Genomic DNA, 27972 nt, shown 5'->3' on the forward strand with positions numbered 1-27972 from the left:
AGTAAAGAAGGATGATAGTAAAAGTTACAAATTAGTGCAAGATTTAAAGGCAGTTAACAAAATCACAAAAAACATAGATTCAGTTGTACCAAACCCCTACACTTTTCTGACCACACTGACAAATAAGCTAGGGTTGTTCACAGTTTTAGATCTCAAGGATGCCTTTTTCTGGATTTTTATAAGTGAAAGTAGTCAAGAATTCTTTGCCTCTGAGTGGAAAAATCCTGAGACAAGAAAAAAGACTCAGCTCACCTGGACAGTACTACCCCAAGAGTTCAAGAATAGCCCAACTATATTTGGACATCACCTGTCAAAAGAACTAGAACACTAGAAAAAACAAGAAAAACCTGTATAAATGTCGCTGTTGAGCAGCTAGCAGAGTAATGAAGGCACCAGTTCTCAGTGGCAAGAAGGAATGACCTTTATTGTTTTGATTTCATCATATATATAGAGTTTTCAAAAGTCACCCAGATTGGTCGGTCAGAAGCCTTCCCCCAGGCCTGATTGGCCAGGCTTGCACTGTCCAAGTTCTGGGACACTGTTCCAATAACATCCAAACTTTATCTTTATAAAACACAAGAAAAATTCTCATGGGAAAAACCTGTGCTAGCCACATATAAAGCCCTTAAGGCAGCTGAGAAAGGAACCATCAAGTGGACAGAGGAAGTGAGGGCTTCACGTAAATAGCTAAAACATTCTTTGATGTCTGCTCCAGCTTTGGGGCTGCCAGACCTAACAAAGCCCTTTGGACTTTTTACATATGAGCAGCAGAATGTTGCTCTAGGGGTACTGGCACAGCACCTTGAGGACCAGCAAATAGCTGTGGCCTATTTTTCAAAACAGCTAGACAATATTAGCCATGGGTGGCCTGGGTGGCTGAAAGCTGTGGCAGCAACTGTCATCCTAATACAGGAGACTCGTAAATTCACCCTTGGGCAGCACATTGTTGTGTATGTATCCCACGCCGTGATCTCTGGGCTGGAGCAAAAGGAGGGACACTGGTTATCCTCTAGCAGAATGTTTAAATGCCAATCTGTGTTGTTGGAACAGGACGATGTTACCCTAAAAACAACATCTGTTGTAAACCCTGCAATGTTTTTGTCATCCACATTGCTTGATGACGTGCCTGAGCATGACTGTTCACAGACAATAGAGGAGACCTATTCCAGCAGACCAGACCTGAAGGAGGTGCCTCTGAAGAAGCCAGATTGGGAACTGATTGCACTGACCAGAGCTCTAAAACTGAGCGAAGGAAAAAAGAGCATCTAGAAGCCTACAAAAGTAGCTGTCATGTCTTCTCCTTTTGATGACTTCTGCAATACAACCCCTGAAGTGAGAAATCGCTTTGCTGACAAAATAGCAAGAGGAATAGCAGAAAAAGGCATACTTGCAGTAGTGCCAAAGAAAGAAGTAAATCTGACAGGGTTTACTCCAAAATATGATCAGAGTGACTACAAATTAATTAAATTTCTTAAAGCTGAAATTAAGGATGGTGGGTGGGCTTTTACCCCGATAGGCCAGGTTGTAGTCCCACCCCTGCTCCTTCAAGAAATAGCACAGAGGGAACATGAAAGTACCCACTGGGGAACAAAAAACCTTTTAAAACATCTGAAGAAAGTAGTGATAGGGAGAGGGATGACTGATATTGTACAGTCTATAACAAGCAAGTGTGAAACCTGTTGCAAAAACAATCCCGACACAAGCAAGAAAGTAGTATTAGGAATAACCAGGGCAGGGCATCTCCCAGGAGATTACTGGCAAATAGATTTTGCTGAAATGCCACATAAGAAAAGATACAAATATGTGTTGGTATTGGTTGATACGTTCAGTGGATAGCCTGAAGCTTATCCCTGTCATACCAATGCAGCAAAGAAAGTAGTGAAAGCCTTGCTCAACCACATAATTCCAAGGTTTGGGGTTCCTTTGAGAATGTCATCAGATAGGGGACCACATTTTGTTGCAACAGTGATCGGGGAAGTTAACAAGATTCTGAGACTTATTGAGACCTGCATACACCATACAGGCCCCGAGGAAGTGACAAAGTTGAACTTATGAATGGAACCCTCAAGACCCAAGTTGGTAAAATCTTTCAAGAAACATCTATGAAATGGATTCAGGCTTTGCCTATAGCCTTACTGAAGGTCCACATACAACCAAGGTGGAGGGACAATATAAGTCCCTATGAAAGCCTATATGGCAAACCATATCAAGTTCCATACATCCTGGGAGAAATTCACATGAGGGGAAAAATTGATTTACAGAAATACTTAACAGCCTTAAGCTCCACTTGCAGAAGCTCCAGAGATTCATCGTGCTGTCCAAAGCTATAAGATTGGACACCCCTGCTTGAAGTTGTAGGGGGTCCGGCGGGGTCCGGCCGCCTGGCCCCAACGAGCTCCGGGGCTTCGGGAGACCTCGGGGGCCTCACCTGGCCCAAGCTCTCAGCCCTCCCGGCTGTTCAGCTCTGTCCAGAGGCGGCTGCGGTCAGCCTCGGTGTTCCCAGGCTCGCTCCTTGGAGCGGCAGGGACCACGCGGCGGAGGCGGGTGCCTGCCGGGCAGGAACGCCGTGGAGTCGCTGGTCGCTTCCCGTGATAAAGAGAGTGCTACGAGTTGAGAGTCAGCAGTGTGCAGTTTATTCAGGAGAAGCGGCGTGGGGGAGGCACACTGGGGGCTCTCGGGTGGGGCGGTCCACGCAGCTACCGGGCGCAGAACCCGGCGGGGCTGGGGTCGCGGCCACACCACACCGAGAGAACAAAGGGAAGGGGTTTTTAGGGGGAAATACGGGGTTTCCCGGGGAGGAACAGCAGGGGCGGAGCCAACGGGGCTCCGGGACAACATGAGGGACAAGCGGGGGAGCAAATGAAGTGTAAGTAGGGAGGGGATTACAAGCAACTCATGGGGGAAGCCCGGCAACAGAACATTCTAGTGAGGGCAAGCAGCGGGGGCGGTGATAGGGGCGGGGAAGCAAACTTTAAACCAATAAGCTTAGGAAAAACTTTCCAGGGGAGGGAGAGAGCGGTTTACGGCCCGGCCTCCTCCGAGTCCCAGGCGATGGCATCCTCGGCAGCGTCCCCGTGGATTACGCCGACCGCCGGCCTCGGGGACTCGGGATCCGCAGCATCGGGCCGCCGCACCCCCACACCTGCTAACCTGTTTCAGCCTGGAAACTGGGTCTACATCAAATGGTGGACCAGCGACCCCTTCCAAGTTAAGTGGATGGGAATATTTCAAGTTTTACTGACCACCCACACTTCTGGGAAAGGTTGCTGAGAAAAGACCATGGATCCATTACTCCAGAATGAAGAAAGCTTCTGCCCTGAGACCATCAAAAACAGAGACTAATGCAAATCAAGATGATTTTGTTTAAATTGCTCTTTACATATTTGTTGTTTGCCCAATTGGTAACCATGATTCAAAGTTCATCCAAAAGTTGCACAACACTGTGATCCAAAATATATCCAGAGCTCTTAATATGAGCAATTGCTGGATCTGCACCCAGTTACCACCTCTAGATAGATGTGATAACTGGCCATTAAAAATTAGAGAGAATTTGGAAGAAATTTGGAAGGGGACTCATATTCTATATGAAGTGGGTTCAAAAAAATTACACCTTGAAATTTGACCATATCTTCCACCCCCTCACTTCATAGTTACCAGACTGGGCCTGGGTAAAAGAAACATTTATAATAGTTGTAATTGTAGTTATTATTTTTGCTATAGCTGGTTATGTATACCGGTGCTGTAAGTAATGTAGTTTAGAGACTAGACAAGGTAAAGTCTTGTTACTCTCTAAAAAAGGGAGAAATTATGCCTGATGGTTTCTTGTCCTTTCTCTCTTTATACTCTTTTATACCCTTTTTATACATTTTATACCCTTTCCCATTCCCTGTACCTTTTACTCCCTTACCTTAGCCCTACATATCTATAACCCTTGTACTCTGATATTTAGCCTAGTTCAGAGTTCTTTGGGGAAGATGAAACATCCCTACTATCTCAGAACTAGAGGCTCCAACCTTGGATGGAGCCTCCTCTCTGGAACATGTTTTTTGTAAACTAGATTGTACCCTTATTTAGGTGGGGGATAATTAGAATAGGGGGACAATTACTTCATTTCTTAAGTTACTTATTGGGGGATTTTAGGTAGATATGCTAATTTGTAAGGTTGTCCTAGGTTACAATATAGATGTATTTAAGTATTCTATTATCACCAGCTGTGGGCCGTTAGCTGTTATCACCTGCTAATGACTCACCCCTGATAACAGACAATGGGCCATCAAGGACCCACGACATGACTCATGGACTTATCTCATCCTATTGTGAGATGCTCTGCCCAGGAGGGAGGAGCCAAGCATTCCCACCTGGATATAACCTGGCCTTGGAACTGCCTGAGCTAGCCCTTTCTACTGGGTTCCCAGAGGACAAGAGCTACCAATGGATCTTCAGCTGGAGACCAGACCTTCACAGGATTGCTGCTTCAACTGAACTACTTCGTTTGGATTGCTACCACCACCCTAACCTGTTGGAAAACGTAGTTTTCCAGCAAAACTCATGCTGACTGAACAGGCCTGAGCAAGGCTTCAGCATGGTCAGGCCTCAGTAAAATTCCAACAAGCCACAGTGGTTTGTTTGCCTGAGAATGTTCTGTGAGAAGAATGTCATGAGAAAGATTAGGGAGTCAGGAGTGTTATGAGAAAAGAATAAGGGAGTTAACAGGAGGATCCCTGAATGTGTGAGAAGCAGACTGCAGGTGTGTGTATCTATAATTAGAAATATCTGTAACAGTATATAAGTCTCTCGTTTGGTGAAATAAAATGGAGCTTACTTTATATCTCATATTGAGACTGCCGTGAGTTTCCCTCTCCGCGTTTCTCTTTAAATGGTGACTCCGACGTGATACGGAGCTAGCAGGATTTAGAACCGACGACCACGGACACTGGCAACAGGATTTTACGACCCTGCCCAGAGAGCAACGAGACCGGAGAGGCACCGGAGCAGCACCGGGGGGCTATGAAAGCCTGGGCTGAAAAAGACCCGCTTCCGGATGGGCTAATAAACCTCGGAAAGGCTGCACAAACTCTGGCAACTGTGAGCTTCAATACAGTGCTTAGACGGTGTTGACCAGGACCCTGAAAACCAGCTGGACCAAAAATGGAATCAGAGGTAGCCCAAATTTTATTGTTATGCTTTTTAGAAAAGCACGGACTCAGTAAAAGTGGCCTATCACACTTAATGGGCCTGATAGTGGTAGGACAAGCTTATGGATTTTTTACAAATCCTATTACAGTATTCAGTGTGGGAGAGTGGTTGAATTACGGAGCTGTTTTGCTTTTGGACTGTGATAAAATAGCAAGAAAGCTTGGCAAACCATGGAGTAAAGTTGTAGCCTGCTTACAAATACATGCCACAAAGCAGAACCTTGCCTGGCTCACGGCGCAGGACATAGCACCCGCATGGAGTAGAGAAAAACCTGTGAATTACTGTGCCGCTTTTGCTATGCGTAAAACTTCGGCAGCCGCAGCGCAGCCAGGGAAGCCCCCCCCGCCAGGGAGGGGGGGGGAGAGAGAGCGCGCCGTGCCGCTGCTGGGAGCCGAGAATACAAAGTTACTCGATTGGATGAAAAATCTGTTCCTGTCTCAATGTATCACAGAGCTTGGCAATGTTACAACGAAAAACATCTTAGCTGCTTTGTTTGAGAGAGTCACTGTTGGACTTTTGCCAGAACAACTGAATGCTTTGTTAGAACGAGCTCAGATATCATGGGTAAAGAAACAGAGTAACCAGAAATCATCCCGATGTTACCGATGCGGGAGTGGGGAACATATAAAAAAAAAGAACTGTAATGAAAAAGTTTGGTGTTCCCACTGCAACAGAGATACTCACAGCACAGAAGCTTGCAGAAACAAAAAGAACAAACGGAAAGTGACCAATAACCGAGTTCCAGCGGCGGTCCCTACCCTTCATCGCACGCCGCCTGAACGCCACACAAAACAGACCTGTGGCGGAAGTTGCTCCAACCGTGGCTTCCGGCCGAATGACAACCAGAGCGGAAGTCCCAGAGGGTGCCCCGGTGGGTGGAACCGCGAGCCATCCACGCCTCCTTCACTGCCCCAACGGTGATGTCTGTGGTGAAACTCTAAACTCTACTCCTCCCCAAGGATGAGGAAATGATTGACAGCTTCAGCAGCGAACCAGAACTAACCAACAGCGTTGCCAGCAGAAACAGCACTCTGATACCCGAATCGGAGCTGCAGGTTCTCTCCAAAACCTCTAATTATTCGCTTTGCAGGGTGAAACATCCATTGCCACGTATTAACCAACAGGCCAAAACCTATTTCCAGCGATTTACTAATAAAGAAGCATTATAACAAGATATTATCCTGATAAAAAATAACACCTTGAATACGAAAAGCCTTAAACGAAAGCTGAATTTTGCTAAAGTATTGCTTAAAAATAGAATTTGTGTGTATGTGTGAATGTTGTAGGCCTACTGAGAGTGTGTTGAATGCTTTAATGTGTAAATGAAGCCTGATTGATGAGAATGTGATTTTGATTTCTTGAGAGTTTTGATGTGTGAATGAGGACCTGTGAGTGAAGTTATACTGAATAGTTTAAACTACCTCTTAAGTATCTTTAGTTAAGCATAGATTCTGTTAAAGTTAAGTAATAGTGAATTTAAATTCTATTAAGTTGTAAGTTCTGTTAAAGTTAAAATTCTGTTAAGTAATATTAAGTGATGTTAATTTTAAATTCTGTTAAGTTTTAAATCTTGTTAGAGTTAAGTTGTTAAGGTAATATCAATGTTAAATTCCGTTATAGTTAAGTCCAATTTGTTAGTTTAAAATAAGATTTATTAAGATTAAGTTTTATTCATTTTTAGTGATATTAATTTTAAGTTTTAAATTTGTTAGTTTATATTATTATTCACAAAAGCTTTGCAGTTTCATCTTTCTTAGTTAAAGTCAAGTAATAATATCTACTGTTTTCAAATATTTCATCTCACCTTATATAGCTATCTACAAAAATAGTAACACGTTAAGATACTCTCCTTATTGATATTAATCAAAGCTTGTTTATAAGATGTTTTAAGAAAACCCTTCCACTTAGCACCTGAGCTCTGGCCAAGCTTTGGTTCTAACTGGCTGGGAAACATGCCATGAGTCCAAAGTGTTTTGCATCAAAATGTGATCAAATAATTTTCATTTACCAAATTGAGTTTATAAAAGCTAAACCTTCTTCCAGGTTAACTTAGGGTCCTTGTCCGGAAAAGGTTCTCTAAGCTTTACCTGTGAAGTGAATGTTTTCAGCAATGACAATTTCTAGACCATGGCAACATATCTAAATAATTAATGAAATTTCCTTAGGTAAATTTATAACAATTCTAATAATAACAATTACTTATAGCAAAGCAAATTAATCTGATAACAGACAACGTCTGTTCTCACAAGCGAAACGGGGGAACTGTTGGAAAACGTAGTTTTCCAGCAAAACTCATGCTGACTGAACAGGCCTGAGCAAGGCTTCAGCATGGTCAGGCCTCAGTAAAATTCCAACAAGCTGCAGTGGTTTGTTTGCCTGAGAATGTTCTGTGAGAAGAATGTCATGAGAAAGATTAGGGAGTCAGGAGTGTTATGAGAAAAGAATAAGGGAGTTAACAGGAGGATCCCTGAATGTGTGAGAAGCAGACTGCAGGTGTGTGTATCTATGAATAGAAACTTCTGTAACAGTATATAAGTCTCTCGTTTGGTGAAATAAAATGGAGCTTACTTTATATCTCATATTGAGACTGCCGTGAGTTTCCCTCTCGTCGTTTCTCTTTACTAACCGGGTGTCAGGTTGTATCTGACTTTGTCAGTGCTTTTCCTTGTATTATTTCACTTATTGTTAATTTTTTCTATTTGGTTTGTTTTCAAACCAATACAAATTTTGGCACCCAATGTGGGGCCCAATCTGAGGGAAAGTCAGAAATAAAATTTTTATTACAGAAATCCTATCACCATGATGCTCAGCCTATCTATGTGGGTACGGTATCTTACCCTCTATATTTTCCCTCAGATGGGAAACTATCTGGCTGTCATATTGCTCCTGTTGCGACCAGGGAACGGCATGAGAATTGCTTTATTGGTTTACTATGCCTATTGCATGATAACCTGTGAGGCAATGAATGCCATTCGGAACATATACTCAATTTTGTCTCCCTGGCCTAATCGGAGCTGCTACATCTGGGACCTCCTCAGCAATCGCACCCAGCCTCTGGGGTTAGGAGGAGAGAGTGGTTTCTTCCAGCATTTCAGGCCAGGCACAGCCACCTTTGACAATACTGAGATCTCTCTGGATGCTAAGGATGGCATAATCTTTTTGTTAGTTCTGTTTTCTTTGACCAGCACTGTGTACATCATGCTGAGGAACAGAACAATACTTGGTGTGGTACAGTGTCTTCTTGAAGAGGAGGAGAAAAGAAACAAGTCAGCAGCCACCTGTTGGAGCCTGGCTGGCAGAGCGAGGCCATATGAATATGTTTCTTAAACTCAATTCAACCTGTGGGACCAACTCTGAAGTCTCTTTCCCAGGAGATAATGGAATGTAAAGAGCCAAGAATGTGAGCATCATAAAAGAATGTTAACAAGATAAAGCAGTCACATAGGGCTTTAGCTAATGCTTAGAGAACGTGATTAAAAACTTATAACCAATTAGCGAGCTAGTTTAGGCGTGTGAACTCAAGCTTTTATCCAATCATATGTACCAGTGTGTCGCGTGAACAGTACTTTTTTCTATAATAAAACTTGCTTCCTGAAAATAAATGACATTACACCCTTTACCTCTGGGAGGACGTGTGAATTAGTTCGGGCAACCCCCAAATGGCACCACGTCCATGCAAACTGCCACCAAGAGGAAAAGAACCAAAAGAGCAGTTGACGTCTCAACACAGACTGTTGCCGAATCAGAACAGCTGAAGCCAGTAGCGGTTGCCCCCTGACATAACGACGAGAGGGAACTCACGGCAGTCTCAATGTGAGATATAGAGTAAGCTCCATTTTATTTCACCAAACGAGAAACTTATATACTGTTACAGAAGTTACTAATTATAGCTACACACACACCTGCAGTCTGTTCTCACACATTCAGGGATCTTCCCGGTGACTCCCTTTTTCTTTCTCATAACACTTCTGACTCCCTATTCTTTCCCATGACATTCTTCCCACAGAACATTCTCAGGTAAACAAGCCACTGTAGCTTGTTAGGATTTTACTGAGGCCTGACTATGCTGAGGCTTTGTTCAGGCCTGTTTAGTTAGCATAAGTTTTGCTGGAAAACTGCGTTTTCCAACAGCCCCCGTCCAGAAAAAGAAATCCAAGAGCAAGTGAGTCCGCATAGTGACTGACGAGGATGCGGCAGGACCATCTCACCAAGCAGAAGAGACAGAGCCAGAGATCATCACTTGCTCTCTATCCCTGGGGGAGCTGCAGGACTTAAGGAGGGAATTCACCCAGCAGGCAAATGAGTCCATCCTGACCTGTCTGCTCCGCATCTGGGATGCTGCAGCTAATGACACCATTCTGGACGGAAGTGAGGCCAGGCAACTGGGATCCCTGTCTCAGGATGCGGTCATTGACCAGGGGATTGGGAGAACCCAGGAAACTCTCAGCCTCTGGCAGCGATTGCTGACAAGTGTACGGGACAAATACCTCTGTAAAGACCTCCAGATGCAGCAAAGAAAATGGAGCACGATAGAACAAGGTATCCGATGCCTGAGGGAATTGGCCGTGCTAGAAATCATTTTCTCGGAAAACGAGAGATTCCCTAAGAGCCCAGATAATGTCCAGTGCACTTCACAAATGTGGCTAAGATTCGCGCGGCTCGGACCAGAGATATACTCTCGTTACCTGGCAACACTGCAGTGGAGGGAAGGAAAAGACAAGGTGGGCGTGTTAGCCAACAAACTGAGAATTTACAAGGACACTGTCACTGCCCCACTACGCACCCATGTCTCATCGGTGGAAACAAAGCTGGCCGAGCAAATCTGGAACTTGATTGAAGAGGGCCACCAGAAACTAAGGAAAGAGCTCAAAGAAGGAATTTTCCATGCCTCACCAAAACCAACAAGAGTCTCTGCCATCAGGAGCAGACGTCCCCCAGCCAGGGAAAGAAGACAAACCCTGCGACGTAACCTCTGGTTTTTCCTACAGGAGCATGGGGAAGACATGAGAAAGTGGGATAGGAAACCCACCTCCTCCTTAGCAGCCCGGGTACGTGAATTGAAAAGAGAAACATCCACTTCAGGAGGCTCATCTAGGTTCAACACTGCCCCAGTCTCTTGTGGACAGAACCCCAGACGGTATGGAAATGATATGACTGATCCTTTTGAAGAGACCTCAGGAACACATTTACAGGAGGAGAGCATCGTGCACCAAAACCAGGATTAGAGGAGCCCTGCCTCTAGCCAGGTAGAGGAAAGGGATAACAGGATCTATTGGACTGTGTGGATCTGATGGCCTGGCACGTCTGACCCACAAAGATATACAGCTTTGGTTGATACCGGCGCTCAGTGCACCCTGATACCATCCAGGTATGTGGGGACTGAATCCATTTCTATTTCTGGGGTGACAGGAGGATCCCAGCAGCTAACTTTACTGGAAGCTGAAGTGAGTTTAACTGGGAACGAGTGGCAGAAACACCCCATTGTGACTGGTCCAGAGGCCCCATGCATCCTTGGCATAGACTATCTCAGGAGTGGATATTTCAAAGACCCCAAGGGACATTGCTGGGCTTTTGGGATAGCAGCCATAGAGACAGAAGACATAAGACAACTGAATACCCTGCCTGGTCTCTCAGACAACCCGTCTGCTGTAGGACTACTGAGAATTGAAGAACAGCGGGTACCAATCGCTACAGCAACAGTGCACCACCGGCAATACCGCACTGACAGAGACTCTGTGGCCCCCATCCATAAGATGATTCAAGAACTGGAGAGCCAAGGGGTGGTCAGCAAGGCCCACTCACCCTTTAACAGCCCTATATGGCCAGTGCATCAGTCCAGTGAAGAATGGAGACTGATGGTAGATTACCATGGCCTGAATGAAGTCACACCACTACTGAGTGCTGCTGTACCGAACATGCTGGAACTTCAGTATGAGCTAGAATCCAAGGCAGCAAAGTGGTATGCGACCACTGACATTGCCAATGCCTTTTTCTCCATTCCTCTGGCAGTAGAGTGCAGGCCTCAGTTTGCTTTCACCTGGAGGGGCGTGCAGTACACGTGGAACCGACTGCCCCAGGGGTGGAAGCACAGTCCCACCATCTGCCGTGGACTGATCCAGGCTGCACTGGAAAAGGGTGAGGCTCCAGAACATTTGTAGTATATTGATGACATCATTGTGTGGGGGGACACAGCAACGGAAGTATTTCGGAAAGGAGAGAAAATCATCCGGATTCTCCTGGAAGCCGGTTTCGCCATCAAGAAGAGCAAAGTCAAGGGACCCGCCCAAGAGATCCAGTTCCTGGGAGGGAAGTGGCAAGAACGACAATGTCAGATTCCTACTGATGTCATCAATAAGATCACCACGATGTCTCCACCAACCAGCAAAAAGGAGACACAAGCTTTCCTAGGCGCCATAGGCTTTTGGAGAATGCACATTCCTGAGTACAGCCAGATCGTGAGTCCTCTCTACCTTGTAACCCTCAAGAACAACAATTTCCACTGGGGCCCTGAACAGCAGCAATCCTTCACCCAGATCAAACAGGAGATTGCTCATGCAGTAGCTCTTGGTCCAGTCAGGATGGGACCAGAGGTAAAGAATGTGCTTTACTCTGCAGCTGGGAGCCATGGTCTGTCCTGGAGCCTTTGGCAGAAGGTGCCTGGCGAGACCCGAGGCCAACCACTGGGATTCTGGAGCCAAAGTTACAGAGGGTCCGAAGCCAACTACACTCCCACCGAGAGGGAAATCTTGGCAGCTTACGAAGGAGTCCAAGCCGCCTCAGAGGTAATCGGCACAGAAACACAACTTCTCCTGGCACCCCGATTGCCAGTGCTGGGGTGGATGTTCAAGGGAAGGGTTCCCTCTACTCACCATGCCACTGATGCCACGTGGAGCAAATGGATTGCCCTCATCACACAGCGCGCCCGTATTGGAAACCCGAATCGCCCTGGGATTCTGGAAATCATAACAAACTGGCCTGAAGGTGAGACTTTTAAATTATCTTCAGAAGAAGCAGAGGACAAAGTAGCACGTGCCGAGGAAGCACCCCCGTATAACGAGCTGCCGGAGAGTGAAAGACGCTATGCCCTCTTCACCGATGGTTCCTGCCAAATTGTAGGCGCAGATCGGAAATGGAAAGCTCCAGTATGGAGTCCCACATGACAAGTTGCACAAGCTACCGAGGGACAAGGTGGATCTAGTCAGGTCGCGGAGCTTAAAGCTGTCCAGCTGGCTTTGGAAATTGCTGAACAAGAGAAATGGCCAAAGCTCTATCTCTACACCGACTCCTGGATGGTAGCCAACGGGCTGTGGGGATAGTTAGATCGCTGGAGAAAGGCCAACTGGCAGCGCAGAGGAAAACCCATCTGGGCTGCTGAGATTTGGCAGGACATGGCTGCCCAGGCAGAAAAGCTGACCGTGAAAGTTCGACACGTGGATGCACATATACCTAAGAGTCGGGCTAATGAAGAGCATCGTAACAACGAGCAGGTGGACCGAGCTGCCAAGGTGGAAGTATTACAGGTGGATCTGGACTGGCAGCACAAAGGAGAATTATTTCTAGCTCGTTGGGCCCATGATGCCTCTGGTCATCAAGGGACGGATGCAACATACAGATGGGCTTGTGACCGAGTGTGTTGGTTTGAAAACAAACCAGTGGGAGATCACAAGTCAAGATTGGAATTAAAAATAAGTGAAATAATACAAGGAAAAGCACTGACAAAATCAGATACAACCTAACACCCTGTTAGGGTGGTAGTAGTAGTCCAGTTGAAGCGGTGATCCTGTGAAGGTCTAGTCTCCAGCAGAAGATCCAGTAGTAGCTCTGGTCCTCTGGGAACCCAGTAGACAGGGCTAGCTCAGGCAGTTCCAAGGCCAGGTTATATCCAGGTGGGAACACCTGGCTCCTCCCTCCTCGGCAGAGCATCTCACAATGGGATAAGTTCATGAGTCACACGGTGGGTCCCTGATGGCCCATTGCCTGTCATGCAGGGTGGGTCGTTAGCAGGTGATAATAGCTAACGGATGGCCCATTGCCTGTCATCCGGAGTGGGTCATTAGCAGGTGATAGCAGCTAACGGCCCACAGCTGGTGGTAATAGAATACTTAACTACATCTATATTGCAACCTAGGACATTATCCACCCCTTATTCTATTACCATCTACAGAGTTCTCACTTAAGATAAGGTCTCCTTGTGGTACACAACAGGTTTCCCCATCTGCCTTCATCACCCACCAAGTATAACCAGGTCCTTGGGCAAAAACCACTCCACGGATGGGTTTGCCTTTGCCTGAGGTGGGACTAATCCAAACAGTCTTTCCTAAAAAACCTCTTTCGTGTACCACAGGGACTTTATCTCCATCCACTGTGTGCAAAGGTTCGGACTCGGCAGGACCGGCTCGATTGATAGAACCCCTTGTGTTAACCATCCAGGTGGCCTTTGCTAAGTTCAGTTCCCAATTTTTGAAGGTTCCCCCGCCAAGTGCCTTCAAAGTGGTCTTAAGTAGTCCGTTGCACCGTTCAACTTTCCCGGCAGCTGGTGCATGATAGGGGATATGGTATATCCATTCAATTCCGTGTTCTCTAGCCCAGGTGCTTATGAGGCCATTCTTGAAATGGGTTCCATTGTCAGACTCGATTCTCTCAGGGATACCATGTCTCCACAGGACTTGCTTTTCCAGACCCAAGATGGTGTTCCGGGCAGTAGCATGAGGCACAGGGTAGGTCTCTAACCATCCTGTGGTTGCTTCCACCATGGTCAACACGTAGCGCTTTCCTTGGCGGGTTTGAGGAAGTGTGATGTAGTCAACTTGCCATACTTCCCCATACCTGTACTTTGACCATCGTCCACCATACCACAGAGGCTTCACCCGCTTGGCCTGTTTGATTGCAGCGCAAGTCTCACAGCTGTGGATGACCTGTGAGATGTTGTCCATGGTCAAGTCCACCCCTCGGTCACGAGCCCACCTGTATGTCGCATCTCTCCCTTGATGACAAGAGGCATCATGGGCCCAACGAGCTAGAAATAATTCTCCTTTGTGCTGCCAGTCCAGATCCACCTGTGACACTTCCACCTTGGCAGCTCGGTCCACCTGCTCGTTGTTACGATGCTCTTCATTAGCCCGACTCTTAGGTACATGTGCATCCACGTGTCGAACTTTCACAGTCAGCTTTTCTGCCCGGGCGGCGATGTCCTGCCAAATCTCAGCAGCCCACATGGGTTTTCCTCTGCGCTGCCAGTTGGCCTTTCTCCAGCGATCTAACCATCCCCACAGTGCATTGGCTACCATCCAAGAGTCAGTGTAGAGATAGAGCCTTGGCCATTTCTCTCGTTTGGCAATATCCAAAGCCAGTTGGATGGCTTTAAGCTCTGCGACCTGACTTGATCCACCTTGTCCCTCAGTAGCCTGTACAGCTTGTCGTGTGGGGCTCCATACTGCAGCTTTCCATTTCCGATCTGCGCCTACAATTTGGCAGGAACCATCGGTGAAGAGGGCATAGCGTCTTTCACTCTCCGGCAGCTCGTTATACGGGGGTGCTTCCTCGGCACGTGCTACTTGCTCCTCTACTTCTTCTGAAGATAATTTAAAAGTCTCACCTTCAGGCCAGTTTGTTATAATTTCCAGAATCCCAGGGCGATTTGGGTTTCCAATACGGGCGCGCTGTGTGATGAGGGCAATCCATTTGCTCCACGTGGCATCAGTGGCATGGTGAGTAGAGGGAACCCTTCCCTTGAACATCCACCCCAGCACTGGCAATCGGGGTGCAAGGAGAAGTTGTGTTTCTGTGCTGATCACCTCTGAGGCAGCTTGGACTCCTTCGTAAGCTGCCACGATTTCTTTCTCGGTGGGAGTGTAGTTGACTTCAGACCCTCTGTAACTCCGACTCCAGAATCCCAGTGGTTGGCCTCGGGTCTCGCCAGGCACCTTCTGCCAAAGGCTCCAGGACAGACCATGGCTCCCGGCTGCAGAGTAAAGCACATTCTTTACCTCTGGTCCTGTCCTGACTGGTCCAAGGGCTACCGCATGAGCGATCTCCTGTTTGATCTGGGTGAAGGCTTGCTGCTGTTCAGGGCCCCAGTGGAAATCATTCTTCTTGCGGGTTATGAGGTAGAGAGGACTCACAATCTGGCTGTACTCAGGAATGTGCATTCTCCAAAAGCCTATGGCGCCTAGGAAAGCTTGCGTCTCCTTCTTGTTGGTTGGTGGAGACATCGCGGTGATCTTATTGATGACCTCAGAAGGAATCTGACGCCGTCCATCTTGCCACTTTACTCCCAGGAACTGGATCTCTCGGGCAGGTCCCTTGACTTTACTCTTCTTGATGGCGAAACCGGCTTCCAGGAGAATTCTGATGATTTTCTCTCCTTTCCTAAATACTTCCGTTGCTGTGTCCCCCCACACAATGATGTCATCAATATACTGCAGATGTTCTGGAGCCTCACCCTTCTCCAGTGCAGCCTGGATCAGTCCATGGCAGATGGTGGGACTGTGCTTCCACCCCTGGGGCAGTCGGTTCCACGTGTACTGCACACCTCTCCAGGTGAAAGCAAACTGAGGTCTGCACTCTGCTGCCAGAGGAATGGAGAAAAAGGCATTGGCAATGTCGATGGTCGCATACCACTTTGCTGCCTTGGATTCCAGCTCATACTGAAGTTCCAACATGTCCGGTACAGCAGCACTCAGTGGTGGTGTGACTTCATTCAGGCCACGGTAATCCACCGTCAGTCTCCATTCTTCACTGGACTTACGCACCGGCCATATAGGGCTGTTAAAGGGTGAGTGAGCCTTGCTGACCACCCCTTGGCTCTCCAGATCCCGAATCATCTTATGGATGGGGCCACAGAGTCTCTGTCAGTGCGGTATTGCCGGCGATGCACTGTTGCTGTAGCAATTGGTACCCGCTGTTCTTCAATTCTCAGTAGTCCTACAGCAGACGGGTTATCTGAGAGACCAGGCAGGGTATTCAGTTGTCTTATGTCTTCTGTCTCTACAGCTGCTATCCCAAAAGCCCAGCGATGTCCCTTTGGGTCCTTGAAATATCCACTCCTGAGATAATCTATGCCGAGGATGCATGGGGTGTCTGGACCAGTCACAATGGGGTGTTTCTGCCACTCATTCCCAGTTAAACTCACTTCAGCTTCCAGTACAGTCAGCTGCTGGGATCCTCCTGTCACCCCAGAAATAGAAATGGATTCGGTCCCCACATACCTGGATGGCATCAGGGTGCACTGAGCGCCGGTGTCAACCAAAGCCGTTTATCTTTGTGGGTCAGACGTGCCAGGCCATCGGATCCACACAGTCCAATAGATCCGATTATCCCTTTCCTCTACCTGGCTAGAGGCAGGGCTCCTCTAATCCTGTTTTTGGTGCACGATGTTCTTCTCCTGTAAATGTGTTCCTGAGGTCCCTTCAAGAGGATCAGTCATATTATCATTTCCATTCTGTCTGGGGTTCTGTCCACAAGAGACTGGGGCAGTGTTGTACCTAGATGAGCTTCTTGAGGTGGATGTTTCTGTTTTCAATTCACGTACCCGGGCTGCTAAGGTGGAGGTGGGTTTCCTATCCCACTTCCTCATGTCTTCCCCATGCTCTTGAAGGAAAAACCAGAGGTCACGTCGTGGAGTTTGTTTTCTTTCCCTGACTGGAGTACGTCTGCTCCTGATGGCCGAGACTCGGGTTGGTTTTGGTGTGGCATGGAAAAATCTTTCTGTGAGCTCTTTCCTTAGTTTCTGATGGCTCTCTTCAATCAATCTCCGGACTTGCTCGGCCAGGTTTGTTTCTACCGATGAGACCTGGGTGCGTAGTGGGGCGGTGACAGTGTCCTCATAAATTCTCAGTTTGTTTGCTAACACGCCCACCTAGTCTTCGCCTTCCCTCCACTGCAATGTTGCCAGGTAACGAGAGTATATCTCTGGTCCGAGCCGCGCGAATCTTAGCCACATTTGTGAAGTGCACCGGACATTATCTGGGCTCTTGGGGAATCTCTCCTTGTCTGAGAAAATGATCTCTAGCACGGCCAATTCCCTCAGGCATCGGATACCTTGTTCTATTGTGTTCCATTTCCTTTGGTGCATCTGGAGGTCTTCTTTGCACAGGTATCTGTCCCGTACACTCAGCAGCAATCTCCGCCAGAGGCTGAGAGTTTCCTGGGTTTTCCCAATCCCCTGGTCAATGACCACATCCTGAGACAGGGATCCCAGTTGTCTGGCCTCACTTCCATCCAGAATAGTGTCATTAGCTGCGGCGTCCCAGATACGGAGCAGCCAGGTCAAGATGGACTCATTCACCTGCCGGGTGAATTCCCTCCGTAGGTCACGCAGCTCCCCCAGGGATAGAGAGCGAGTGATGATCTCTGGCTCTGTCTCTTCTGCTTGGTGAGATGGTCCTGCCGCATCCTCATCAGTCGCTATGCGGACTGATTTGCTCTTGGATTTCTTTTTCTGGACGGGGGCAACTGCTACAGGCTTCAGCTGTTCTGATTTGGCAATGGTCTGTGTTGAGACGTCGACTGCTCTTTTGGTTCTTTTCCTCTTGCCTGCTGATTTGCTTCGTTTCTCCTCCTCAAGAAGACAAAGTATTTTTCTGTTCTTCAGCATGAGGTATACTGTGCTGGTCGCAGAGAAGAAAGAAAACAGAACTAACAGGAAGATTATGCCATCCTTAGCATCCAGAAAGAACTCAATATTGTCAAAGATGGCTGTGCCTGACCTGAAAGGCTGGAAGAAACCGCTCTCTCCTCCTAGCCCCAGAGGGTGGATGCGATTGCTGAGGAGGTCCCAGACGTAGCCGCTCAGATTAGGCCAGGCAAACAAAATTGAGTATGTATTCCGAATGGTATTCATCGTCTCACAAGTTATCATACAATAGGCATAATAAACCAACAAAGCAATCCTCATGCCATTTCCTGGTCGCAACAGGAGCAATACAATGGGCAGATAGTTTCCCATTTGAGGAAAGATATAGAGAGTGAGATACAGTACCCACATAGATAAGCTGAGCATCATGGTGATAGGATTTCTGAGTTTCCCCAGGTCGGGCCCCACGTTGGGCGCCAAAATATGTGTTGGTTTGAAAACAAACCAGTGGGAGATCACAAGTCAAGATTGGAATTAAAAATAAGTGAAATAATACAAGGAAAAGCACTGACAAAATCAGATACAACCTAACACCCTGTTAGGGTGGTAGTAGCAGTCCAGTTGAAGCGGTGATCCTGTGAAGGTCTAGTCTCCAGCAGAAGATCCAGTGGTAGCTCTGGTCCTCTGGGAACCCAGTAGACAGGGCTAGCTCAGGCAGTTCCAAGGCCAGGTTATATCCAGGTGGGAACACCTGGCTCCTCCCTCCTCGGCAGAGCATCTCACAATGGGATAAGTTCATGAGTCACACGGTGGGTCCCTGATGGCCCATTGCCTGTCATGCAGGGTGGGTCGTTAGCAGCTGATAATAGCTAACGGATGGCCCATTGCCTGTCATCCGGAGTGGGTCATTAGCAGGTGATAGCAGCTAACGGCCCACAGCTGGTGGTAATAGAATACTTAACTACATCAATATTGCAACCTAGGACACCGAGGGGTGGACTTGACCATGGACAACATCTCACAGGTCATCCACAGCTGCGAGACCTGTGCTGCAATCAAACAGGCCAAGCGGGTGAAGCCTCTGTGGTACGGTGGACAATGGACAAAGTATAGGTATGGGGAAGCATGGAGAGTTGACTACATTACCCTTCGCCAAACCTGCCAAGGAAAGCGCTATGTGCTGACCATGGTGGAAGCAACCACGGGATGGTTAGAGACCTACCCTGTGCCTCATGCTACTGCCCAGAACACCATCTTGGGTCTGGAAAAGCAAGTCCTGTGGAGACATGGTACCCGTGAAAGAATCGAGTCTGACAATGGAATCCATTTCAAGAACGGCCTCATAAGCACCTGGGCTAGAGACCACAGAATTGAATGGATATACCATATCCCCTATCACACACCAGCTGCCGGGAAAGTTGAACGGTGCAACGGACTACTTAAGACAACTTTGAAGGCACTTGGCAGGGGAACCTTCAAAAATTGGGAACTAAAAGCAAAGGCCACCTGGATGGTCAACACAAGAGGCTCCATCAGTCGAGCCAGTCCTGCCCAATCCAAACCTTTGCACACAGTGGATGGAGATAGTCCCTGTGGTACATGTGAGAGGTATTTTAGGAAAAACTGTTTGGATTAGTCCCACCTCAGGCAAAGGCAAACCCATCCGTGGGGTTGTTTTTGCCCAAGGACCTGGTTATACTTGGTGGGTGATGCAGGCAGATGGGGAAACCCGTTGTGTCCCACAAGGAGACCTTATCTTAAGTGAGAACTGTGTAGATGGTAATAGAATAAGGGGTGGATAATATCCTAGGTTACAATATAGATGTATTTAAGTATTCTATTACCACCAGCTGTGGGCCATTAGCTGTTATCACCTGCTAATGACCCACCCCGATAACAGACAATGGGCCATCAAGGACCCATGACATGACTCATGGACTTATCTCATCCTATTGTGAGATGCTCTGCCCAGGAGGGAGGAACCAAGCATTCCCACCTGGATATAACCTGGCCTTGGAACTGCCTGAGCTAGCCCTTTCTACTGGGTTCCCAGAGGACAAGAGCTACCACTAGATCTTCAGCTGGAGACCAGACCTTCACAGGATTGCTGCTTCAACTGAACTACTTCAGTTGGACTGCTACCACCACCCTAAATGGGTGTCAGGTTGTATCTGACTTTGTCAGTGCTTTTCCTTGTATTATTTCACTTTTTGTTAATTTTTCCTATTGATTTTAATCTTGACTTGTGATCTCCTACTGGTTTGTTTTCAAACCAATACAAAGGTCCATAAAATTGTATACGCGTTGTACACAGGTATGCTCCTTGGCGTGATTCCACCTTTGACAAGGGGGCACCTGGGATCCTATTAAAACCAAGGTAATACCTTTTTTCTCTATACTGCTGTGTCTGCATCTTATTTTTACCAGCTTTTAAGGCATCACCAGTACACCTTTTTATACACTTTCTTCATATGCATAACAGATGTTCCTTATTACATTACCATTGGTCAGTCAACTATCCACAGGTACCTTTTCTAATTAGTCCTACACCTCCGCTTTCTCTGCTTCATTCTCTAACAAAGGTGTTTGCCTCACTTGTTTAGGGGCACAGCTGTAACTTATTTAGATTTAGGCTGCCCGCAGCCTTTTCCTATCTTAGCACAATTCTCCCTTTTTGCTTTCCAGCCACAAATGTCGTGTTCACTATTTCTTGCAGGGCCCTTGCAGAAAAAATAGAAGATGCTTGTACCACATTTACTATGTAGTTTCCACCAACTTTTGTATGCGTTCGTGAACTAACATTGACTTGATTTCTAAATTCATATGGCACACACCATCAAAATCCTCACCCTCATGCCCATGAGATAATAACAAAAAAATTCAGTGCTCTTCGTATTCCAGGGAGTTAGGCGAGCCATGGCTGGGTCGAACACAATGAGCAGGCACCCACCTAACTCCAGCATCTGTAGATCCACATCCCCAGGTAACAAGATCCCATGGACCCTCCCAGACTCATGTTTGCAAATTGTGAACCCAGACTGGAGCAGGGCCATGGGTCCCGTCACTCGGTGACTGAGGTAGCTGCGGTGACATCCACTCCAGCGCTCCCTGTGGTTCTGGCACTGAGTTTGCCGCATGAGCCTGAAAGGGGTTGGTTTGGCGTATTTGTGTCTGGATGCATCTCCATCGTGCTTTTTTTCCTGCTTCTCGGCGCCCCTTTGGGTGGCAGCACATGTCCCTGCTTGTTAAACTTAGAGCAGCATTGCTTGGCATAGTGCCCTGGCTTGCCACAGCATGCACACAGCCTGAAAGTATGTTGCCCACCATTCCCTGATACTGAATGGCCACTAGGTCAGTTGAGACAATTTTTCTTGAAATGCCCTCTGACCACACTGAAAACAATTCCTGGAAACTTGCACAACCACAGCAGGTTGTTTTGCAAGCTCCTCCATTTGATACTTCACTGTTCCAACCTTGCTGCAAGCTTCAATCATATCTACTTAGTGTAGGATTCTGCAGCAGCAATAAAGCCTGCTTACAGTCCTCATTTGCATGATCTTTAGCTAATTGCAAAAGCAAAGTTTCTTGGGCTGCTACATTATCAACTTGTTTCTCAATTGCCTCCCTAAGACGATCTATAAACATTATATATGGCTCAGTTCTGCTCAACTGTTGTCCACGGCTGACAAGGAGCCCCTACATCTGGTACACACTGCATTGCTTGAAATGTGAGCTCTTTCCCTTGCTGTAACACTAAGAAACGCAGTTGGGCTTGTAATTGCAGGGAGTTAAGTAGAGGGTCCCCCATGAGCCAGGCCAGACCTGCTCCAAAATGAGGGTCATCTTGAGAGCGTTCTAAATTATCCATAGCGACCTCATTCACTAGCTGTCTCCACTGCGACTCAAAAATCATCATCTGAGTTGGAGTGAAGCAAATTTGGGCTAGCTGCTGACAGTCAAAAGGGGTAAGCTCATTAGTAAAGATACCTTGCAGCATAGACTGTGTGAAATGAGAAACAAACCCATGCTGCATCACTGTGTTTCTTAGGTCTCTGATTACACTTCAGTGAAAAGGGTCCCACTCACCAGGGCTGTTACCACCGTTTCGGGTCACAGGGCATACTAGAATCCAGTCTGCCAAATCTGACTCTCCTGCTTCCCTAGCTTGTTCATACAATCTTGTCCAAAATCTTTTTGGATCCACCCCCCTTACCGAGACAGCCACTGGTTTTAGTATGAATATACCTTGCAGTGGAGGGGTGGTTGGCCGACAGCTCACCCCTCCCGACAGATCAATCGAAACAGGCTCAAGGGCTTTGTCCTGGGGCCGTACTGCCTGTGCCGCCTCTGGAGGCATTAGAGTGTCATCATTGAAGTCCAGGGGGAGAGGGCAGCTCTTAGGCAATACCGGTAAAACAGATTCCTGCACAGGAGCAGCCTCGGTGTGAGGAGGAGCGGGAGGAGAAGGAGACGAAGGGGCAGCGGCCGCAGTGCGGGGAAGGGGCTGCTGGGGCAGCAGCAGCAGCTGCCGCCTATCTATCAGCTTTCAATAGCAGCAACGAGTTCCAAACCGAGCACCACGTCGTTAACGATTTTGTGGCTATCTCATCCCCCTTTGAACCTGCCTCCCATAACGCTTGTCCTAGTTCCTTCCATGTTTCAACAAAAAAGGCAGTCTGTATGTCCACTCTTATTCTGTTTCCTTTACGCCAAATGAGCAGGGTGCGTAATGCCTGCTCTTCATATATAACACCTCTCTTCTGTAAAATTGGCAGCAGAATGTCCAAAATAGAGCTTTCTTCCACTAACATTTGAGCTCCCATTTCTATGTTCCCAGCCGCTCACCTGGGATCGTGTGTCTTTTTTTTCTTTCTTAAATCATCCAGACTTCAGGCTCTTGGTCTGCCTGTTTGCTTGGCTGGGCTCCACCACTGGCTGCTCTCGACCTTCCTCACATCAGCATCACCATTTGATGGTGGACTCAAACACTGACACACAAGGTGGTCCTAGGCATCAGCTATTTATTATCCCTGGTACACCTTTTTATACACTTTCTTCATATGCATAACAGATGTTCCTTATTACATTACCATTGGTCAGTCAACTATCCACAGGTACCTTTTCTAATTAGTCCTACACCTCCGCTTTCTCTGCTTCATTCTCTAGCAAAGGTGTTTACCTCGCTTGTTTAGGGGCACAGCTGTAACTTATTTAGATTTAGGCTGCCCGCAGCCTTTTCCTATCTTATCACAGATCCCAAGGCCTGGCACATCAGACCCACAAGATTATAAGGCTTTAGTTGACACTGGGACACAATGTACCCTGATGCCATCAAGATATATGGGGGCACAATCCATCTCTATTTCTGGGGTGACAAGAGGGATCCCAATGTCCCAAATTTCCACTGTCCTGAAATTATTTCAAACCCTAGGTAGGTAACTTGATGTTTCATGATTTGAGCCTTTTCCCGAGATACTTTGTAGCCTCCTTGGCCTGGGAAATTTAGAAGACTGATAGTCAATTCCATGCACTTTTCATTAGTTTCAGTTGCTAGTAAGATGTCATCAACATACTGCAGGACCAACCCTTTGGGATTCTCCCTCTTCCAAATCTCTAATTCTTTTGCCAATTGATTCCCAAAAATCCGTGGGCTATTTTTAAATCCTTGTGGTAATACAGTCTAGGTAAGCTGAGTCTTCCTACTGCTTCAGGAATTTTTCTTTTCAAAGGCAAAAATGCCCTAGCTTTACTTATTGAGAGGTTGTTACCAATGTGGATGGGAGCTTAGATAAGTCTTGCCTTTGACTCAGATTCCTGGTAGTAGCTCTGTTCAGGGCAGCCAGCACCCCAAATGTCTCTCATTCACAAGTTCTTTAATAATGGCTGATTAGGTCTATTAAAAATTAATTATTTATTTAACAGAGAAAAAATTAAGAGGCATAAGACTTTTAACAGGCTTACTACACAGGAATAAAACAAAAAGAACTATTAGTAGATAAAAATACAGTGCAGGATAAAGGTACCTATATTACAGCTAGTGAAGAAATAGTATAGATTAGGATTTAATGTGATTTACCACCAGATTGATAATGGGGTACACATTTCCACCCAATTCCCTGGGAAAGTATCTGCAGAGTTCGCATCTGAGCTCACAGGAGAAATCCCCTGTATGTTTTCAGGGAAGTATATGGGAGGCTTCTTCCTCTGTAGAGATTTTGTTTAGCTTTTATAGTCAGCAAAGTGTCTCTCAGTCAGCAATTTCCAGCTTATCTTCCTACATCTTGCTCTCAAGGCAAGATGTTTATTGTCAGCAGGGGATCTCACTTCCCTGGCATGAGAGAGAAATCCCTACTGGACAGATGTCCGGCCTGGGTTATCTCACCAATTAATGTGAGGGGGGGAATGTCCAGAGCTATGCACCAGCTGATGGACAAAGTAGATAAGCTCTTCTGTGGTAAGGGGGATGTCCTGCCACAGAGGTATGCAAAAGAAGGCATCCTTCAGATGTATTACTGTAAACCATTGATGATATTCCATAAGGGCTATTAACAGGGTATAAGGATTGGCTACAACAGGATGAATATCCTGAACTATTTAACTGATTGCTCGTAAAGCTTTTACTAGTCTATATTTGTCTGTCCCAGGCTTTTTGACCAGCAAAATGTGAGTGTTATATTCTGATTTACATTCTATCAATAATCCAAATTACCTGAAATTCTCTATTAGACTCTAGATTCCCCTTCTAGCTTCTAATTTTAAAGGTTATTGTTTCTACCTTACCGGTTTTGATCCAGGTTTTAGGATAACGCTTACAGGCTGAGCTTGTCGGGAATGTCCTGGAGTTCCACTGGCCCAAACCAAGGATGTTACTGCATTTTCTATGGCTTCCAGTATTCCTCCAGAATTGTTTGGTTCTGGTATTCCCTGCAAAATAAAAATTCTTGCCTTGATGGCTTTTAGTCTCATATACCAATAATTGTACTTCTCCATCTTTATATAATACAAGAACAGGTCTCTTCCCAAAAGAGGAATTAAACACTTTGGTGAATTATCCATCTTTTGCCCAACTTAGAATTAATAGGGTTAAAGGGTGCTTTCCCTGTTGCACCAACATTTACAGTTTCTTAGCTTAATTTTCTTTGGTTCATATTTACCTCCAGTGTCTTTTAAAAGTTAATTTTCTCTTTTCTCTTTCCCCAGCTGTATGGTAACCAGGGGTTCAGCTGGGGTTCCACCCCCACTTCCCCTCAGTCTTGATGTGTAGGGGTAGCTTTGCTACCTCTGCCCCCTTCAACTTCCGGGGACCTTGGTGTCCAAAACCCTTACAATATGCACACTGATTCGGCTTCAATCCTCCCTGGGCAGGGCCTCTCCCTGCCCCGCAATTAAATTAGCATTACATCTCTACATCTTTCTCTCCCTTTCCGGCTCCCATTTTCTTTCTCTTTGTTGTGGATTGATGCTGGCCAGATGCCAGGCACCCACGAAAGCTGCTCAGTCACTCCCCTCTGCAGCTGGACAGAGGAGAGAAAAATTTAACCAAGGGTTCATGGGTTGAGATAAGGACTAGGAGAGATCGCTCACTAAATACCATCAAGGGAAAAACAGGCTCAACTTAGAGATATAAAGCAAATTTATTGCTAACAAAATCAGAGCAGAATAATAGGAAGTAAAACAAGCCCTTAAAAACACCTTCCCCCCCACCACTCCCTTCTTCTCATCTTTACCTTCTACCCCAGTGGAGAAAGGAGACAGGGAATTGGGGCTATGGTCAGTTCATCACCCGTGGCTTCTCCTGTTGCTCAGGGAGAGGAGTTGTTCCCTTGCTGCATGGTGGGATCCCTCCCACAGGAGACAGTTCTCTGTGAACTTCTCTGATGTCGCTCCATCTCATGAGCAACAGTTTTCTGCAAACTGCTGCAGTGTGAGTCCATCCCACGGGTAACAGTCCTCCCAAAACTGCTGCAGTGTGGGTCACTCTTCCACAGGGTGCAGTCCTTCAAGGACAGGCTGCTCAAGCCTGGGAGCAGGGTCCCTCTCTCCATGGGTCTCCCACAGGGTCACAGCCTCCTCTCAGGCATCCACCTGCTTTGGTGTGAGTCCCCTCCATGGGCTGCAGGTGGATCTCTGCATCCCTATGGCCTTCCATGGGTTGCAGGGGGACAACCTGCTTCACCATGGTCCTTAACACAGGCTGCAAACCCAATACACCCTTTCCTCCCTTTCCTTTTCCTTCTCCTTGATAGTGATCACCTCTTGTTTTTCCATCTCCTGCTTATTCTCTTCCTGTTTTTTCACTTCCTGCTTACCTTCTTCCTACTTTTCTGTTCATTCTCTTCCCTCTTTCTCACTTTCCGTGGAATCTAATAGGTTATCCAGCAGAAAATGGTTAAAAATACTTTAGTTGCTCTCGTACACCCAGACATACAGTGTACACACGCAAACAAGAGACACACAGTACACAGAGACACACAGCACAGACACAATGCACTGAGAGCACACACTGTGTACATAAGGCACACACGAGACACCATCAGCTGTAAAATGGTGCTACAACCCAAGATGCCGCCCCCTGGGCCACCCAACCCAACTGTCCAGTCCACACACTGGTCACAACACTGGACCAGCCTGGACCCAAGTCTCCTCCCATCGTTTTTCCAGTCTTCTCTTCTCTTCTCTTCTCTTCTCTTCTCTTCTCTTCTCTTCTCTTCTCTTCTCTTCTCCCTCTTCTCTATTATTAAAGACTATGCAGGCCACTTCTAAAAGTTTCCCTAGGTCATGAGAGTCTGGTTCTTCCACTTCTCGTAACTTTAATATCTGGTGCTGAATTCCCTATGAATATGGAAGCAAGCTGTACAGCTTCCCCAGGTTTCTCCATATTGATATTAGTTTATCTACTGGAAGCTACCTTAAGGCATTCCTTTAAATTCACTCAGTGTCTCATGCAGTTCTTGTTTCACCTCATAAAGTTGAGACCAATTTTTTACCTTTGGCATTGCATATTTAAAGCCGAATAATATCCATCTTTGATATTGTTCCAGTAAAACCCTTCTCTTCTTTGTGTTGGGGTACCAATGGAGAACCTGGGAGGGAAAATGCTCTTCAACAGATCCTGGTAACCTCCCAGCTGTTTCTATTCTGTCCATCTCCCTCCTAGCAGTTCTGAGTACCATCTCTCTTTCTGTAGAATCTACTAGATTATCTAGCAGAACTTAGATCTCCCCCCAGTTTGGATTCTGGGTCTTGAGAATTGTTTCAAATACTTTAGCTACCCTCTCTGGATCTTCTCTATAGGGTCCTGCCCATCTCACCCATGCCTCAAGGTGGATGGGGGAGAAAGGTTCCTTTACCACGACTGGGCTGTGAGATCCCACCCCCTCCCAGAGTGTTTACCCATCTCCTGCTTAACCCCCTCCTTCTCACTCCGAGTTAGCCCCGCCACCAGGCTTGAAATTAACTCCTGCTTCCCCCCCACCACTCACCCTGTCTTTGCATTTCCTCTTTATCAGACACAATCTGATTCTCCATCCCTGTATCTCCCTCATCTGGTGCCCCCATCATTTCTACATCATCCTCCTCCTGTCGACCATGGCATTTCAAGCAATGGTGTGCAATACCGCAGGAGGAACAGTATCTCTTAATTCTCCTATCCTTTGCCCTTTAATTCTCCAAAGTTAACATGAGAGGGTCTGAAGGAGCAGGTGGGCACACCTTTTGCAATTCTGGATGGTTTCTCAAATTAAAGAACAAATTTACATAAGACACTTTATCCACTTCCCCTGTCTTCTACAAAACAACATCAGTTGTAAAAGGGTACTATAATCTAAGGTACCATTTTCCAGCCACCTAGCCTGGCAGTTTAATTTATATGCTGGCCACCACTGATTACAATATTGAATTAGTTTAGGTTTACTTAGCGGGCCTCTTCCTATCTTTTCCCAGTGGTTCAATATATATTTCAAGAGAGAATGTGGAATATCATCTCCCACTTTAGTTTTAGAAGAAACTGTCTCCATATTCAATAATTACAAGTACTCGAGCTATCACCTTAGATTTTCCAGGTTTGTAACGGGGGAGGGGACGGCCGGCCGGCCAAGCCTGCAATCACTAAAACCGACATAAGACGGTGCTCCAAGTCTACAAATGCAATCTCAGTCACTTACAGAAATACAGCAACTTTTGATAAAACACCAAAATCCCAG

The 27972-nt window shown here is 46.7% G+C and overlaps 1 protein-coding gene across 1 annotated transcript in view; it reads left to right on the forward strand.

The window, feature by feature from the left end:
• The window catches only part of LOC146425294 (E3 ubiquitin-protein ligase UHRF2-like), a 162307-nt gene that overhangs the window by 11193 nt on the left and 123142 nt on the right, over positions 1–27972 (forward strand). The window lies entirely within an intron of this gene.

Source organism: Lichenostomus cassidix, chromosome W (genome assembly GCF_008360975.1).
Source record: "Lichenostomus cassidix isolate B80296 chromosome W, HeHo_3.0, whole genome shotgun sequence".
Taxonomy (NCBI): Eukaryota; Metazoa; Chordata; class Aves; order Passeriformes; family Meliphagidae; genus Lichenostomus; species Lichenostomus cassidix.